General features: G+C 41.5%; 1 pseudogene; it reads left to right on the top strand.

The window, feature by feature from the left end:
• Positions 1-244: 244 nt before the first annotated feature.
• LOC145487733 (uncharacterized) lies at positions 245-9,589 on the top strand (annotated as a pseudogene).
• The last annotated feature ends 1,439 nt before the right edge of the window (positions 9,590-11,028 follow it).

The following is an 11,028-nucleotide window of genomic DNA, read 5'->3' as shown; positions in this document are numbered from 1 at the left end:
GTGTGCTGCACTTGGCGAAGTCAGGGCAAGAAACACAGTGAGTTCACAGGAAATACAGGAGGCCATTCTGAAACATCCCAGTCCGTTTGTCACGCCTAAGAGAATCCACCAAAAATTCAGTTCAAGAACAAGGCCAGACCAACAAACAGTTCAAAGCCAAACGCTTCATTTGGAGAAAATCAGTCTGGGAACTGTCAAGCAGACTGAAAGATCGGATTACTTTTACAAAGTTTTGCCTTCAGTCATGAATGGCGAAACGTTAACAAATTTTGGCTTATCACTCGAGGAATACAGTCGACAATTTAACAAGCAAGATGATGGATTGACTAACTCACAGAAAGAGGCAGCTGTTGACAATCATCCCAATGGCGAAGCCTACGACGCCTACATTGCTTCCCAAAATTCCCAAAAGTGATTCCCAGTTCCCAACACTGGCCAAACCGCCAGCATTAGTTGGAAACTGACATTCTTGTTTTAACAAATACGTTAAAGACGTTTTGTGCTCATTCAAAGAAGTTTTGGCTTCTACCCTCAGTTCTGTTGTCAACACGTCGTCATGTTTTCATTGATGTCGATGTTTAACTAGAAATATTGTTAAAAAATAACTGAGTAAACTTTTAATGCGTCGACCTTCTTTCATTTGCTCTCTTTTTGTTTGGCATTTATCAATTTTGAGAGCCCCAGGTTGTTCTGTTCGCAAATACTTTGGATTAATGGTGTTTGTTTTGTTAATAATTAGTCAAGATGAATTAACAACATTAAAAAGATTCCTTGGCATCCCGCTCCGTAAGTTGGCATCTTCACTGTAATAGAGATGGGCTTGTGGTTGCCGAGTGGCACTGGCTGTTAGAACTTGTCCGTTTATAGATGACTGATTGAGAACGAACAATTAAAGTTACTGTTCTTTTACATATTTCACTCCGTTGTTGATTCTGTTGCATTTTCGATTTGTTACAGGAAATGTAGTCTTTGTCGCAATTTTATTTGCAGCCAGTAATTCTACTCCACCTCCTTTCCCTGAACTCCTGAATCCCGCCTCCTAAGTCTCTTGTGTGTTTCACAATGACATCTACATCACTTGCTCTCCTTCCAGTAGGTTTTTCCATACTTTGATGACATAACGAAAAATAAAAAAGCTTCATTGTTGCAGTTTTTACAATTTTTAAACGTAAGTTGTTGACAGTGAGTATTGCAAAGACCCTGGAACCTAAAGACCCAGAGACCCAGAGACCCAGATACTCAGAGACCTACAGACCCAGAGAATCAGAGACCCAGAAACCCAGAAACCCAGAAACAGAGACCCAGAAACCCAGAGATCCAGAGGCCCAGAAACCCCGAAACCTGGAAACCTAGAAAGCCCCAAGAACCCAAAGGACCAAGGACCAAGAACCACAGTGACCTCAGTGCTTTCAATGGTTGCGTAATTTCAGTTGTTGATATACTGAGAAAGACCCAAAAAGAAGCATCCTCGAGAGCAAAAATGTCTCAAAAGTCTAACAAAGGGAACAATAGTGCTTTGATGATAAGAAAGTCCTTTTTGGCTTTGGGCCAATAATATAATAATTAACAGAATGGTATTGTAGAGAACTGGAACTAGCTATTATAGAACGATAAGAGACTGGCACTAGAAAAAGAAGAATGTAATCCAAGATGGCGTGAAACGCTACGAGTGCGTATTAAAAAGTTAGATGCTCTGTTATAATTTGTCGTTTGTTGGGCATGTGGACTAACAGTATCATATATCTTTTATGTCACAAACGTGCAAACCCAGCAACCCTTTGGGGTTAAATGCCTCAACAAACTTGTGTGACAATTTATGATGTGACAAAAACAGAAAAAAGCCCACACTGCGACCCGTGCCTAGCCTTCAGAGGTATCGTTCATTGCAATGTTTAGCAAGCGTGTTGAAGAAAAAATGCAGTTAATATGGCATTGCACTGTAAATCACAAACCAAAATACATCTGAATAGAAAGAAAGGCTAATATGCTGCAGAAAACAGAAAACTTGTATTTGATTAATTCTCTGAGTTTTAAGGAGCAGATTATCTGAACAATGAAACTTTATTTTGCACATTTGCTTTTGACTTTTTGAAACTCAATAATTGACACAAATCGCTATTTAAGTGATTCAGAAACTTATTACCCCGAAGTATTTAACCCTAGTTTCATGCTGCCAATTATTCTGAACCAGTCAAATTTAACTTTTTTAGATAGAGAAAGGGCTCTCACATAGATATCGCATAGACATGTTGTGTACTCATGGACTACATGCAGGCTTTTGTAAGGACCTTCATAGAGATTAACTTCAGTGAAAGAGGAAACTTGTTACCTCCTCTAAATGACTAAGATCACATCACCACAAGACCAAAGAGTCCAGCAGTGAAACAATCAGAGATGTACGATCCACAACCTTGAGAAATGCTGGTCTTTTCTGGGCCCTGCAAACTGGAGTTTAGACTCTGGTTGCCCCAAAACGGCCTTCAGAAATGGCCAGCCTGCAACAGACTACTCATCTGCAATGCCAGCATCAGTAATGCTGAATCAAAGTGACTGGGTTCAGAGTGCCAAAGTATTCTTGCCTTGGAAGCCCCTCAAACGCAAGTGAGTACATGAAATTATGCCGACAGCAACACTGCTGTGTCAAAAAAAGATGTATCCGTTTCTGTGAATAAGGACTACACAGTGAAGGTTCTGTTTTGCGATGTCTTTGAAGGAATCTGAAAGAGCCCATAAGTCCCCATGCCACACCACACCAATCCACCATTTTATTTCGCTCTGAACCAAGATGTCTGCTACTGAGCGTGGTGAAGACAATTCTTTGGATAATACAGCCATCTCACTTTAAAGAGCTGAGCCGAAGGAAGGGAAAGGTTATGTACGTCCTGTCCCCCTCTTCAGCAGATTTTTAGTGATCGCGAAGCTCTAAATTTGCCCCGAAAAGCTTTTAATAGTTCTTCACACGAAGATGGTGTCCACAGAGCGCCCAAGGCTCCAAGCTCTGTTATACAATCAAACTCTGCCAAAGCATTCAAGCCTCACTCGGCAAATGAAAATGATACCGCTACGTATACCCTGGCAACTGAAAGGCCAAGAGGGGCAGAAAACTACTCTTAAAAGGTAGTTGTAATAGAGCCCAATGGTACAAACCTGGGCGCTTCTCATCCTACAGGAGAGGATGACAAAGATGAGGAACTTTGCCATAGCACTCACTGGCAAGCAAGTGAACAGTTATCAGCATCGTTAGGCACATTGCATAAGCCATTGTCTGCCTTTGAGATAAAAGCAATTACTAAGTACCCATGTCCATACATCGATTGTGTTGACACTCCCTTTTTGGATCACTATCTCCCATCGCTCTTGCCTGGTGTCAAGACTGTCAACAAGGACAATAAATTTTTGCAGGATCGTGTGTTAGACACCATGGGCCTGGTAACCATGTTATTTGAGTATGTTTACGGCTTCCTTGCTGAAACTAAGCCAGGTCAAAGCGTGATCCTCAGTTATGAGCAGATGAAGGATCTTGGGGCAATCACATCAAATGCCATACATCTATTTGGCAATGCCTCTGCACTTTTGTGTAAGGAGTGACGCAAGGCTGTCCTTAACAAAATCAGTTCAAAGGGAACTCTATCATCTCTTGCCTCAGAAGAGTTTCTGCAAGCTGGCAAAAGTTTGTTTGGAGAAGGATTCGAAACAAGGATCTAGACCAGATCAGAGACAGCAAAGAACTTACTTTCTGCTTGTGTGGGGCAGAATTCACGACCAGCTCTGATTTTTCGAGGCTGCACCACCCTCTTCAGGAGATGAGGGAACCACTAGGGTGGTGCCAGTCAAAGGTTTCCAATGGCCAGCAACTTTGGCCAGTTTTAGGGGTTCATTCAGAGGCTAAGGCAGAGCTGCAAGAGGAACCCTGCAGCAAATCCCTCCAGCCACCAGGTATGATGTTACATTTAAATCCTTTAGCCGTAAATCACCTCCCCTTAGCAGAATGCCTGAAACATTGCATTTCAAACTGGGTTGTCATAAGCAAAGAACCTTGGCTCTTAGAAACTGTTCAGAGGTTTCATCTGGACCTCATGTGTACCCCACACTAATTATCTGTTCCGCCGACAGTTCCTCACACAAAGGAGAATATGACTCTTATAGACCTGGAAATACAACAAAGGCTAATTACACTTAACTCTGCTGCCAGACAAAAACCATAGAAATTATTTCAAGTTCAAGAAATGTTTAGCAAAGTTCGAAATCAGATCACAAATCCCTCTTCAGTGTTCAGTCCTGCATCCCAACCAGTTTCTAACAGGAAACGTAACTGCCAGCGAAAGAAGGGTTCTTTTTACTAAATGGATGGGGCAAGCTTGGCAAGACATTTCTCACCATCTCCAAGATATAGTTGTTCATTCTTTCATGAAATGCGGAATTGCCTTTCCGAGTTAAAAAACCCTTGAAATATTGATTTCACTGCATCAGGCATGCAAGTAAATCCTGGTAATTAAGTACAGTTGTACATAATACTTGAACTGTAAGATTGAGCTTTAGCTTGCGTTTATGAAAATACATTTTTCTTCTGAAAGTTCCTATACTGAATTAACTGCAGATAAAGCTTATATCTCAAAGATGCTAGCACAACATTGTAAGTAATCGCATGTCTGCGAGTAAGAAGATGTGCAAAAAAATTGCAATTCTGAGAAAAAATTGAGCCTCAAGAAGATCTGAAACCTAGACTCAAAGCGAGCACACATGACAACATACACAGCACCAGGGCCTTACGTTTAGCAAGGTTTGGCCCGGTTTAACTTTTTAATTTTTCTAGGCACTGAAGAAGCTTGACTGGCACTCTCCTCAGTGACCTCCTGTGCACATCAGTAGCTCCATGGCGCTGTGAAATAAGTAATTTGGTTTTTTTGGTCACAAGACTGTATTACATATTCTACATGGTGGATGGTAAAGTAGCTGGCAAGTATAGTACTGTCTTCGTACTGCAAGCCTGGTCAAGATCTCTTCTGCTTCATCTTAAGATGGACTTAGATCAGCCCAGTGTATGGCTAGTCGGCCACTTCTGTACATTACAGACAACCTCCTAAAGTACTGGGCTATTTGGTCTGCAGCAAGCTACTCTTCTTGCTGGACATTTTCCTGCCACTACTGTCTTACAGAGTCTCATCTTAGTACACTCATCCCCTACATTTTTGTTATGTCCCCTCACCTTCCAGGACCATAGTTAATAGAGGGGAATTGCTATGAAGCCTGACAAACATCAAAGGAGCAAACAAAGATGCCAAGATTTGTGTTGGAAGATCCACGAAATCTTTGAAATCTTTTTTTGCGCTCCTACACTATGCATGAATAATATAATCAAAACGTTTCTATTGGTCAGTTACTTGGTCAGTAGAATACAACAATGGTATTTTGTGCACGGTCAAGGCCAAAAAAGAGAACGAAAAGAAACAACAAAGAACTTTGTTGAGTTTCATAATAATCCCATTCTATTAACTATGCCTAGACTGAGGCTGTTGGAGCTGACACTTGTCAAACTCCTGGCTGTAAAAGCAGCAGTCTCTCTTGCAATACATTAAAGGGCCGCTCTATGCATAAAACTGTACGCCCTTGAGGTCTTCCAAATCCATTCCTCATGTCCAGGTGTGAAACGTTTATCAGGCCCCATATCATAAGCCCTCTACACATTCAAACCTCCGGACTTGAAGCTAAACAATTTTAGGGACAGGATCCCAAACTGTGTTTCATGGTCTGGCCTGACTCTTGAGTCTTAACAATATTATTGATGCCTGACACCCTGACACCCTCATTCCCTACTGATCACCACATTTTGGTTATTCCAGTAACCAAAGATCGAACATGAGGCTGCGAACTAGTTTTACTTCCGATTGTCACCAAATTTGGCATGTGGGATGATACCATCATTAGTCAATTACAGGCGAGTTTTAACTCTGTGCGGTTGATGATCACGTCACTACACTCATTTGAATTTGCCTTTCAAGCGACTTGTGATTGCAAGCAGTCGGAAGTTGAATACGGTGGAGATTCTGCAGCTCGTTTTGGCAGAAGACAGCAACGATGACTTCAATTCTGGGTCTAGTGCTGACGAAGAAGCAGAATTGAAATGTCAGCTAGGAATTTTTTGGCGATGATTCCAAGTAAGTGATCGATAAATTCAAATCCAAGGTTTTGTTTGTGTGTCGCGTGTCGCGAGCGAGCACATGTCTCCTTTTCATCTGATATTTAAATTTAGGTTAGATTCACCCGTATTGGCCCCTAGCATCAGTAATCCTGGTTACTTCAATTAAATAAACTGTGTGAATATCAAAATGTGGATAGTTTTTGTTCAAATTCAAATTTGAGAGCAACACAGGTCATATTCCCTTTGTTGATTTGAGAGACGCCAAGTGACGCCATGATGCGACGCGTGTCTGGGAAATTAGATCAGCTGTTTTACTGTTTGTTATATGCTTCGACTATTCAAGCGTGCCATAAATAGCAGGCCATTGTGAAGGAATTATGATTTATTTTTCATGTTTTGAAAGCCTGGCAAAGTCCTAGTTTCGAATATTTCACTGCATTCAAAATATAATCTTGCAATTATGCCAAAAATGTGAATGAACAGTAAATAAATATTTTAGTTGATTCAAATAATTTTCAATTGTTTTGTAATAACATTTCATTGTGTGTGTTGAGCTAGCGAAAAATGTCGTTTGGATTCATTCCATGGGTGACAATCATCGTTATCGACTAATTAGATTTATGTTTCACTATTTTTGTCCAAATTGTAAGACAAACATTTTCTTATTTTCAACGAGGATGAGCTGAACATTGGGGACCCCATAGTAGGATCACAATCCTTAGTCAGTAGTACTAACAGTGTATTAGTTACTACCTCTGCCACAACAACAACAACAGCTTCTGGGCTGGCGGTGACTACTGTTAGTCCCTTGGTATCTGTTCCAGTTGCAACCCCAGCTAAGGGGCCTGTTGCTGGCCCCAGGGTCTTTTTATTCTACAAGACAAAGAAGCCCTGTTGCGGTTAAAAGTGTTTGGGTTGAACCCACCCCAAAAACTACGTGCAAGGGAAGCCGGGGCAAAGGTAGTAACAAGAAGGGGAAGAAGGGGAAAGAGCCTGTTGCTTCTGCAGCCCCGGCAGAACAACAGTTTTTCTCCAATGATGATCCAGATGTTGGGAACCCCCTCCCTACCTTTACCCCACCACCTTTCACCCCTAGTAGGGAACCTGGGGTCCACCACAAACCTTGGAAATACAATGGTAAAGGCATTAGACCTTTTCAAATTGCATTTCACTGATGATTTGATAGGGGATATAGTCAAGCACACAAACACCTATGCATACATCAAACTTGGGGAAGAAAACAGCCAACATTGCAGTTACCGGGAATCTAATGGAGGCTGGTGGGAGACTACCCCTGAAGAAATTCTGAGGCTTATTGCCCTTTTGATTTATTTTGGGTTGGTAAGAGTGGTAGGGGATGCAGTAAATATTGGAGCACTGCTACTTTATACCATGGTCTCTGGGCAAGATCCATCCTATCCAGGAAGCAGTTTAGAGCCCTCATGGCCCTACTGCATGTCATGGATCCCTGTAAAGAGCCAGCTGGAAACAAATTATGTAAGGTTCAGGGTTTTGTTGATTTCATGAGTTGGCAGTGCAAGTTGTTGTACCAGCCAAGGTAACATGTAACCATCAATGAACGCATGGCCGAGTGGTTTAGGGCACTGGATTTGAAATCTGGAGGTCCCTGGTTCAAATCCTCCGCCCAGCCGCTGTCTGGATTTGCTCTCGGTAGCCCCGAGTTCAACTCCTCGGCCGCATTGTGTAAATAGCCAACTGGTCAGCCTCCCACCAATTGGGATTCTTAATAGTTTATGTTATATTTGAAATATTTGTTTACTTATTTACAGTGTCCCCAATTAGCACATTAGTGCTAAATACACTGACACTTAAATAAAGTGATTATTTTTTATTTTTATTTTATGGTCAAGTCCAGGCACAGATCGGGCATCCGCCAATATATCAAAGATAAGCCTATAAAATGGGGAATTAAGTTTTAGATTTTGGCAGATACCTCCACCGCCTATGTCACTGATTTCAATATTTACTCTGGGAAGGCAGTTGAGCGGGAAATCAGTGCCCATAGGCTGGGGTATGATGTGGTCCACAAGCTTATGGGGGACTATGAAAACCAGGGCTACCATCTTTATGTTGGTAATTTTTACACCACTATGATTCTTCCCAAGCACTTGTTTGAACAGGGGATCCTCTTTACTGGCACCATCTTGGAAAACAGGATAGACTTCCCAGCAAGTCTGAAAAATGGCAAGCAGTGGGCTAAGGGGCAACCCAGGGGGACTATGTGGTGGAAGAGGAACCCCCCTGTCCTTGCTATGCAATCGGCAGACAACAAGGTGGTATCCATGATTTGCACAGCCTCCAATGCAAATGATAAAGTCCCGGTGAACCGGAGAAAGAAGGTGGGTGGCATGTGGGACATCAACAATGAGGTACAACAGCCATTGGCTTTCCAAGCTTATAATCGTTACATGAATGCCGTAGATCGATTTGCACAATGTCCAATGAAAGTGTTTGCGATTGTGGAAAGCCATCTTTTCCTACCTTATTGACCTGGCTGTTGTAAATTCCTTTATTCTGTTCTTAGAACAGCAACAGAAGTTCCCCATTTATGAACAACTTCGACGCCCACAGAGGTATAATCTTGAAAGTTTCAGGGAGGAACTGGTTCAAAACATCTGTGATCTTCCCCCTTCTGACCAATCCCCTGCCTACGGTCATGTGCGTCCTCAACCACCCATGGGAAGGTTTCATGTGGAACACTTTCCAATTTTTCTCGATGAGCAAATGGATTGTGTTGTTTGTACTAAGAGGGAGAAGGTTCATAAGAGGGTTTACACGTCAGGCAGTGCTCCTCAGTGTCAAGGGGAAGCACATGCATTTCACCAAGGACAATAACTGTTGGCAGGTTTTCCACTCCAGGGTGTTTCATGACACCCAGTGACTTGATCAATGCCTCCCTGGCTAAATTTTCATTTTCAGGTCCCTGGGTCAGTTCGTTTTGTTTCATGTTGTCTTGGGTATAAAAAAGGGGGAAAATGGTCTTGTTTTCATGTCTAAATTTATTGACTTTATTGACTATTATGATCAAATGCGACTTGTTTTTTCCCAGGAGTGGGGTCTGTCATCTCTCAGGAGATGTCACGGGTGAGAGGTGGGTGCCCCACACCTTTTTTTCTAATCTCATCAGAACTCCTTCCGAGGAAACTCATCTGAGGCTAATGAGATGAAAGAAAAGAAAATTATGTGGATCTGCTCCTCTTCAGTCTGTGCTCTTTGTGTAAGTGCTGTATGTCCTGTAATTGTTGTATTGCAGCCAAATTTGCAGGACATGTTAACAATAGCCCAAGGAGCTTGTGCTCTTAATTTTGTCCTTCTATCTACTCCACTTTTGCTCTTTGGTTGTTTCAATGAACACAATTTATGCTAATTTATTCATATTTCAAGGAGTTTTTCAAGGAAAAATTGGTTTTAGGGAGAAGAAATGTTTGTTTTTGGAAGCCTTATTTACTGCTATTTAGTATATTTAACACTTTACTCCTTCCTACTTTCTAATGAAAAATTTCCCGTCTTGTGGCCACATTTTGCCATTTTGAAGTAATTTTTAAGAAAATTCTAAAAAATTCTCCTTTCATTCTTTTTGAGACAAATTTGCAGGATGTCTTCTCCATATGATGACAAACATTTTACTTATGTACAATGAACTTACTATTCAATTGCATCATGCATCAGTCTTTACTCAGAGTCAAAATTGTTACTTAATTTATGCAAATTATTTTTGCATAAATATGCATAACTTAACATAGGGGTTCTCTTAAAAGTCACTATATTTTTTTGTAAGCTTATTCTCTCAGCTTTCAAATGAGGTATAGAATTCCTCTCCTCTGTACATAATTTTTGATGAGAGCATGTGTGGTATCTGCGAAGGCAGACATGGTTTTTGAGCGGGATAAAGTTTCCCTTTCCTCAGCACCGTTTCAATGTCTGTGTTGATGTCCAGCCAAAGTAAAGGCAAGAAAAACAAATGAGGAGATCGGGGCTCCACAGAAGAATCGCCAAAGGTCGCCAAAAAGCCAAATACAGGACCGACTTCAGAAGACCAAGTCGAAGACAACATGGCGGACAATGAAACAACTGTCGCTTCTCAAGAAGAACCGACACTATCGCAATTAAGAGACATTTTAACAGATCTACAGGAATCTGTTGTGGTAATCCTGAAGGAGAATATCAACCTTAAAGAGGAACTGTCCCAGATAAAAGCATCCTTTCAGTCACACAGGCGAGACCTTGACAAGTTGAAGAAGTCGCTGGAGGTGACAAATGAAAATACGTCTCTCAACTGTGAACTGGACCACGCTAGGAAAAAACTAAAAGAACAAGAGGAGGAGACAGCGAGACTGTGGGTGGAGCAGGATGAATTAGAGCAGTACAGCAGGAAAAGCTCGCTCAAGATTCATGGTTTACCAGAAAATGTTTATTCGTCGACCGAAGAAGCAGTCTTGGAGATAGCAAAGGCGCTGAATGTTGAGATGACACCTAACGATATCCATATTTTGCATAAACTCAAACGCAAAGGAAAAACATTCATCATTGTCAAGTTCAGCGGTCACAAGATCAAAGCGAAGCTGCACAAAGAAAGAACAAAATTAAAGAACATCAACATAGCAAGCATCTTTCCTAGCTTCAGTAACACTGCCTCAGCCGGTCAAGCTCGCATTCTCATCAATGAGAATCTGACAGCATATCGACGTAGCCTTGTTGGTAAAGCAAGCAATATGCGGGAAGACGGCACCATTTGAAGTCTCTGGACAAGAGACGGAAAAGTGTAAAAACCTTGCCGGATGGAGCGCCAATCAGAATTGTCACAAAGGATGACCTGGACAATCTCTAACTTTAAAAGCGCAAACTAGGAACTTCTCATTTTTTTTTTA

Source organism: Orbicella franksi, chromosome 5, assembly GCF_964199315.1.
Source record: "Orbicella franksi chromosome 5, jaOrbFran1.1, whole genome shotgun sequence".
Taxonomy (NCBI): Eukaryota; Metazoa; Cnidaria; class Anthozoa; order Scleractinia; family Merulinidae; genus Orbicella; species Orbicella franksi.
The sequence above is the reverse complement of the archived record's forward strand: the minus strand, read 5'-3'. Positions and strand labels throughout refer to the sequence as shown.